Source organism: Eleutherodactylus coqui, chromosome 2 (assembly GCF_035609145.1).
Source record: "Eleutherodactylus coqui strain aEleCoq1 chromosome 2, aEleCoq1.hap1, whole genome shotgun sequence".
Lineage (NCBI taxonomy): Eukaryota > Metazoa > Chordata > Amphibia > Anura > Eleutherodactylidae > Eleutherodactylus > Eleutherodactylus coqui.
In genome coordinates this window covers 310,607,693-310,616,563 of record NC_089838.1, presented here as the reverse complement: position 1 = coordinate 310,616,563, position 8,871 = coordinate 310,607,693, and positions in this window count along the sequence as shown.

The window sequence follows — 8,871 nt, the reverse complement described above, 5'->3', positions numbered from 1 at the left end:
ACTCGATTGTGACACCCACGCATCTGCCGCACGGGGTGTTTATTGGCTAAGCCTTCTTTAGTAATTGTCTGCCAGGGAGTATGCTGAGTGACCCCTACCCCCTTTTCTCCTCTGGAGTGCTCCCAATCCAGGACTTGTGACATACAGATAACCTGGACTGTTGGACCGTATTCATGCCATGTATCCTCCCTTCCTCTGAGCTATAGCCTGTCGCCGCTTAAAGTGAATTGTACCTGCATTACCTGTTATAAAGTTAATTATCAAGTAAAAGTTAATTATCAAGTAAAAGTTATACCGGGCCCTAACCATTCCTGGGGACTTGGGATATTATACACAAGTCTCTGTGGTTATTTTTCTACCGCATAGAATACCGGTGTGTGGGAACAGGGGAGTCATGAGTTATTTGTACTACTTCCCCTATCATGTTTATTGGCATTTCCTATTACAGGGGTGTCAAAGCTGGCCTGCGATCCTGCTCTGGCCTTGGCTAAGTGTCATCCCTCAGGGACCAGAGCCTGGTAAGTGCCCCCGTGACATGTCAGCACTTATCCCTCCCAGCTCTGTACATTAGTCAGGTGCCCAGGGTCACCCCTCTGGGGTGTTGCACTGATGTTTATTGAGGGTGATATAACTGACGGTTATTGTATAACTGTTGACGATTGTTGTGCAATGTTGGTGCTTGTGGTGACATAGCTATAGGGATTACCATGGTTTTCCCTCATGAGTCTTCAGGCCTAGAGTTTATTGTCTGAGCTTCAGAGCTGTTCCATGCGTTCCTGCTGTTTTTGTATTCTTCTTTTATCTGCTGGCTCCCCCTTGGAAGTAGGTAAGGGGGTAACTCATTGTACATAGCAATCTTGCAAGACCTTACTAGTATTGCGGGAGGAGATTTTGGGCATGACACTGATGTGGCAGTGTGAGGTGGCACTGAATACTGGTTAGAAAAGGCCAAGTAATACAGCTTGGCACCAGTTTGTGTGTGTGGTCAGACCATGTAAGTAGCCAGAGGTAAGTAGCCATATACTTAAGAGAATCTACCTCACCTCTATGTGTATGTACTGAAGAGAATCTACCTCCCCTCTATGTGTGTATATACTGAAGAGAATCTACCTCACCTTTATGTGTATATACTGAGGAGAATCTACCTCCCCTCTGTGTGTATATACTGAGGAGAATCTACCTCACCTCTGTGTGTATATACTGAGGAGAATCTACCTGACCTTTATGTGTGTATATACTGAAGAGAATCTAGCTCGCCACTATGTGTATATACTGAAAAGAATTTAACTGACCTCTATGTGTATATACTGAGGAGAATCTACATCACCTCTATGTGTATATACTGAGGAGAATCTACCTCACCTCTGTGTGTATATACTGGGGAGAATCTACATCAACTCTATGTGTATATACTGAGGAGAATCTACCTCACCTCTGTGTGTATATACTGGGGAGAATCTACCTCACCTCTGTGTGTATATACTGGGGAGAATCTACATCAACTCTATGTGTATATACTGAAGAGAATTTAACTGACGTGTGTGTGTGTGTATACTGAAAAGAATCTACCTCACTTCTATGTGTATATACTGAAGAACATCTACCTCATCTCTATGTGTATATACTGAGGACAATCTACGTCACCTCAATGTGTGTATACTGAAGAAAATCTACCTCACCTCTTTGTGTATATACTGAACAGAATCTACTTCACCTCTATGTGTATATATACTGAGGAGAATCTAACTCACCTCTATGTGTGTATACTGAGGAGAATCTAACTCACCTCTATGTGTATGTACTGAAGAGAGTTTACTTCATCTCTGTGTGTATATACTGAAGAGAATCTACCTCATCCCTAAGTGTATATACTGAGGAGAATCTAACTCACCTCTTTGTATATATACTGAGGAGAATCTAACTCACCTCTATGTGTATGTACTGAAGAGAGTTTACTTCATCTCTGTGTGTATATACTGAAGAGAATCTACCTCATCCCTAAGTGTATATACTGAGGAGAATCTACCTCACCTCTATGAGTATATACTGACGAGAATCTACCTCACCTCTATGTGTATATATACTGGGGAGATCTACCTCACCTCTATGTGTATATATACTGGGGAGATCTACCTCACCTCTATATGTATGTGCTGAGGAGAATCTGCCTCACCTCTATGTTTATGTACTGAGGAGAATCAACCTTAACACTATGTGTATATACTGAGGAGAATCTACCTCACCTCTATGTGTATATACTGAGCAGAATCTACCTTACCCCTATGTGTATATACTGAGGAGAATCTACCTCACCTCTATGTGTATATACTGAGGAGAATCTACCTCACCTCTATGTGTATATACTGAGGAGAATCTACGTCACCTTTATGTGTATATACTGAGGAGAATCTACCTCACCTCTAGGTGTATATACTGAGGAGAATCTACCTCACCTCTAGGTGTATATACTGAGGAGAATTGACCTCACCTCTCTGTGTATTGTAACAACACAGGGTAACAAACTTCAGGCCACAACCAGCATACTGTCCGTGTCTCTTTTTATTTACTGGCTGAACATAAACATAAATGCACTGGTAATCCCCAGATAACAGAAAACAGGAAGAAAACATCCTTTTTCACGCCAACAGTCCAGCAAAGCAAAAACACCAATGTCCTTTTTAAATTAGCATGGCAATGGCCCAGCAAACCTTTGTTGCAGTGTGTGGTGAAGTCTGCAGATCCACTCCCTTACAGCTTGCGTCTCTCACACCATGCAGCTCTGAACTCCTCCTTCACACTGCAACCTGCACCCATTTATACACCTCACCTGTCTGGGCCAGGTGGAGTGAGGGGCGGACCGGGTTTACATCACAGGTGCTAGTAGTCTTCGTGATATGTACCTTCCGTCCCACACTTTACCTCTCAGTCTACTACAGTATATACTGGGGAGAATCTACCTCACCAGTATGTGAATATACTGAGGAGAATCTATGTCACCTCTATGTGTATATACTGAGGAGAATCTATGTCACCTCTACGTGTATATACTGAGGAGAATCTACCTCACCTCTATGTGAATATACTGAGGAGAATCTACCCCACCACTATGTGTATATACTGAAGAGAATCTACCTCACCACTCTGTGTATATACTGAGGAGAATCTACCTCACCTCTCTGTGTATATACTGAGGAGAATCTACCTCACCTCTCTGTGTATATACTGAGGAGAATCTACCTCACCTCTCTGTGTATATTCTGAGGAGAATCTACCTCACCTCTCTGTGTATATACTGAGGAGAATCTACCTCACCTCTCTGTGTATATACTGAGGAGAATCTATCTCACCTCTATGTGTATATACTGAGGAGAATCTACCTCACCTCTAGGTGTATATACTGAGGAGAATCTACCTCACCTCTAGGTGTATATACTGAGGAGAATCCACCTCACCTCTGTGTATATATACTGAGGAGAATCTACCTCACCTCTAGGTGTATATACTGAGGAGAATCTACCTCACCTCTAGGTGTATATACTGAGGAGAATCTACCTCACCTCTAGGTGTATATACTGAGGAATCTACCTCACCTCTTTGTATATATACTGAGGAGAATCTACCTCACCTCTTTCTGTAGATACTGAGGAGAATCTACCTCACCTCTAGGTGTATATACTGAGGAGAATCTACCTCACCTCTAGGTGTATATACTGAGGAGAATCTACCTCACCTCTAGGTGTATATACTGAGGAGAATCTACCTCACCTCTAGGTGTATATACTGAGGAGAATCTACCTCACCTCTAGGTGTATATACTGAGGAGAATCTTCCTCACCTCTAGGTGTATATACTGAGGAGAATCTACCTCACCTCTAGGTGTATATACTGAGGAGAATCTACCTCACTTCTAGGTGTATATACTGAGGAGAATCTACCTCACCTCTGTGTGTGTATATACTGAGGAGAATCTACCTCACCTCTGTATGTATATACTGAGGAGAATCTACCTCACCTCTGTGTGTATATACTGAGGAGAATCTACCTCACCTCTGTGTGTATATACTGAGGAGAATCTACCTCACCTCTGTGTGTATATACTGAGGAGAATCTACCTCACCTCTGTGTGTATATACTGAGGAGAATCTACCTCACCCTCTATAGTGTATATACTGAGGAGAATCTACCTCACCTCTACGTGTATATACTGAGGAGAATCTACCTCACCTCTACGTGAATATACTGAGGAGAATCTACCTCACCTCTACGTGAATATACTGAGGAGAATCTGCCTCACCTCTATGTGTATTGTAGCAACGCAGGGTAACAAACTTCAGGCCACAACCAGCATACTGTCCGTGTCTCTTTTTATTTACTGGCTGAACATAAACATAAATGCACTGGTAATCCCCAGATAACAGAAAACAGGAAGAAAACATCCTTTTTCATGCCAACAGTCCAGCAAAGCAAAAACACCAATGTCCTTTTTAAATTAGCATGGCGATGGCCCAGCAAACCTTTGTTGCAGTGTGTGGTGAAGTCTGCAGTTCCACTCCCTTACAGCTTGCGTCTCTCACACCAGGCAGCTCTGAACTCCTCCTTCACACTGCAACCTGCACCCATTTATACACCTCACCTGTCTGGGCCAGGTGGAGTGAGGGGCGGACCGGGTTTACATCACAGGTGCTAGTAGTCTTCGTGATATGTACCTTCCGTCCCATACTTTACCTCTCAGTCTACTACAGTATATACTGAGGAGAATCTACCTCACCAGTATGTGAATATACTGAGGAGAATCTACCTCACCTCTCTGTGAATATACTGAGGAGAATCTGCCTCACCTCTCTGTGTATATACTGAGGAGAATCTACCTCACCTCTCTGTGTATATACTGAGGAGAATCTACCTCACCTCTCTCTGTATATACTGAGGAGAATCTACCTCACCTCTATGTGTATATACTGAGGAGAATCTACCTCACCTCTATGTGTATATACTGAGGAGAATCTACCTCACCTCTATGTGAATATACTGAGGAGAATCTGCCTCACCTCTATGTGTATATACTGAGGAGAATCTACCTCACCACTATGTGTATAAAATGAAGAGAATCTACCTCACCTCTATGTGTATATACTGAAGAGAATCTACCTCACCTCTATGTGTGTATACTGAAGAGAATCTACCTCACCTCTATGTGTATATACTGAGGAGAATCTACCTCACCTCTATGTGTATATACCGAGGAGAATCTACCTCACCTCTATGTGTATATACTGAAGAGAATCTACCTCCCCTCTGTGTGAATATACTGAGGAAAATCTACCTGACCTCTATGTGCATATACTGAGGATAATCTCTCTCACCTCTCTGTGTATATACTGAGGATAATCTCTCTCACCTCTCTGCGTATATACTGAGGAAAATCTACCTCACCTCTAGGTGTGTATACTGAAGAGAATCTACCTCTCCTCTGTGTGAATATACTGAGGAGAATCTACCTCACCCCTATGTGTATATACTGAGGATAATCTCTCTCACCTCTCTGTGTATATACTGAGGAGAATCTACCTCACCACTATGTGTAAATAATGAAGAGAATCCACCTCACCTCTATGTGTATATACTGAGGAGAATCTACATAAACTCTATGTATATATACTAAAGAGAATTTACCTCACCTCTATTTGTATATACTGAAGAGAATTTAACTGACCTTTGTGTATGTATATACTGAAAAGAATCTACCTCACTTCTATGTGTATATATTGAAGAACATCTACCTCACCTCTATGTGTATATACTGAGGAGAATCTACGTCACCTCTATGTGTATATACTGAACAGAATCTACTTCACCTCTATGTGTAGATATACTGAAGAGAATTTAACTCACCTCTACATGTATAAACTGAAGAGAATCTACCTCACCTTCATGTGTATGTACTGAAGAGAGTTTACTTAATCTCTATGTGTGTATATACTGAAGAGAATCTACTTCATCTCTAAGTGTATATACTGAGGAGAATCTACCTCACCTCTATGTGTATATATACTGGGGAGATCTACCTCACCTCTATATGTACAGTATGTGCTGAGGAGAATCTACCTTACCCCTATGTGTATATACTGAGGAGAATCTACGTCACCTTTATGTGTATATACTGAGGAGAATCTACCTCACCTCTAGGTGTATATACTGAGGAGAATCGACCTCACCTCTCTGTGTATTGTAGCAACGCAGGGTAACAAACTTCAGGCCACAACCAGCATACTGTCCGTGTCTCTTTTTATTTACTGGCTGAACATAAACATAAATGCACTGGTAATCCCCAGATAACATCCTTTTTCATGCTAACAGTCCAGCAAAGCAAAAACACCAAAGTCCTTTTTAAATTAGCATGGCAATGGCCCAGCAAACCTTTGTTGCAGTATGTGGTGAAGTCTGCAGATCCACTCCCTTACAGCTTGCATCTCTCACACCAGGCAGCTCTGAACTCCTCCTTCACACTGCAACCTGCACCCATTTATACACCTCACCTGTCTGGGCCAGGTGGAGTGAGGGGCGGACCGGGTTTACATCACAGGTGCTAGTAGTCTTCGTGATATGTACCTTCCGTCCCACACTTTACCTCTCAGTCTACTACAGTATATACTGAGGAGAATCTACCTCACCATTATGTGAATATACTGAGGAGAATCTATGTCACCTCTATGTGAATATACTGAGGAGAATCTACCTCACCACTATGTGTATATACTGAGGAGAATCTACCTCACCACTATGTGAATATACTGAGGAGAATCTATGTCACCTCTATGTGAATATACTGAGGAGAATCTACCTGACCTCCATGTGTATCTACTGAGGGGAATCTACCTCACCTCTATGTGTATATACTGAGGAGAATATACCTCACCATTATGTGAATATACTGAGGAGAATCTACGTCACCTCTATGTGTATATACTGAGGAGAATCTATGTCACCTCTATGTGAATATACTGAGGAGAATCTACCTCACCACTATGTGTATATACTGAGGAGAATCTATGTCACCTCTATGTGAATATACTGAGGAGAATCTACCTCACCTCTATGTGTATATACTGAGGGGAATCTACCTCACCACTATGAGTATATACTGAGGGGAATCTACCTTACCTCTATGTGTATATACTGAGGAGAATCTACCTCACCTCTGTGTGAATATACTGAGGAGAATCTACCTCACCAGTATGTGTATATACTGAGGAGAATCTACCTCACCACTATGTGTATATACTGAGGGGAATCTACTTCACCTCTATGTGTTAATACTGAAGAGAATCTACCTCACCTCTATGTGAATATACTGAGGAGAATCTACCTCACCACTATGTGTATATACTGAGGGGAATTTACCTCACCTCTATGTGTATATACTGAGGAGAATCTACCTCACCTCTATGTGTATATACTGAGGAGAATCTACGTCACCTTTATGTGTATATACTGAGGAGAATCTACCTCACCTCTAGGTGTATATACTGAGGAGAATCTACCTCACCTCTAGGTGTATATACTGAGGAGAATTGACCTCACCTCTCTGTGTATTGTAACAACACAGGGTAACAAACTTCAGGCCACAACCAGCATACTGTCCGTGTCTCTTTTTATTTACTGGCTGAACATAAACATAAATGCACTGGTAATCCCCAGATAACATCCTTTTTCATGCTAACAGTCCAGCAAAGCAAAAACACCAAAGTCCTTTTTAAATTAGCATGGCAATGGCCCAGCAAACCTTTGTTGCAGTGTGTGGTGAAGTCTGCAGATCCACTCCCTTACAGCTTGCATCTCTCACACCAGGCAGCTCTGAACTCCTCCTTCACACTGCAACCTGCACCCATTTATACACCTCACCTGTCTGGGCCAGGTGGAGTGAGGGGCGGACCGGGTTTACATCACAGGTGCTAGTAGTCTTCGTGATATGTACCTTCCGTCCCACACTTTACCTCTCAGTCTACTACAGTATATACTGAGGAGAATCTACCTCACCACTATGTGAATATACTGAGGAGAATCTATGTCACCTCTATGTGAATATACTGAGGAGAATCTACCTGACCTCCATGTGTATCTACTGAGGGGAATCTACCTCACCTCTATGTGTATATACTGAGGAGAATATACCTCACCATTATGTGAATATACTGAGGAGAATCTACGTCACCTCTATGTGTATATACTGAGGAGAATCTATGTCACCTCTATGTGAATATACTGAGGAGAATCTACCTCACCACTATGTGTATATACTGAGGAGAATCTATGTCACCTCTATGTGAATATACTGAGGAGAATCTACCTCACCTCTATGTGTATATACTGAGGGGAATCTACCTCACCACTATGAGTATATACTGAGGGGAATCTACCTTACCTCTATGTGTATATACTGAGGAGAATCTACCTCACCTCTGTGTGAATATACTGAGGAGAATCTACCTCACCACTATGTGTATATACTGAGGAGAATCTACCTCACCACTATGTGTATATACTGAGGGGAATCTACTTCACCTCTATGTGTTAATACTGAAGAGAATCTACCTCACCTCTATGTGAATATACTGAGGAGAATCTACCTCACCACTATGTGTATATACTGAGGGGAATTTACCTCACCTCTATGTGTATATACTGAGGGGAATCTACTTCACCTCTATGTGTTAATACTGAAGAGAATCTACCTCACCACTATGCGTATATACTGAGGAGAATCTACCTCACCACTATGTGTATATACTGAGGGGAATTTACCTCACCTCTATGTGTATATACTGAGGGGAATCGACCTCAACTCTATGTGAATATACTGAGGAGAATCTA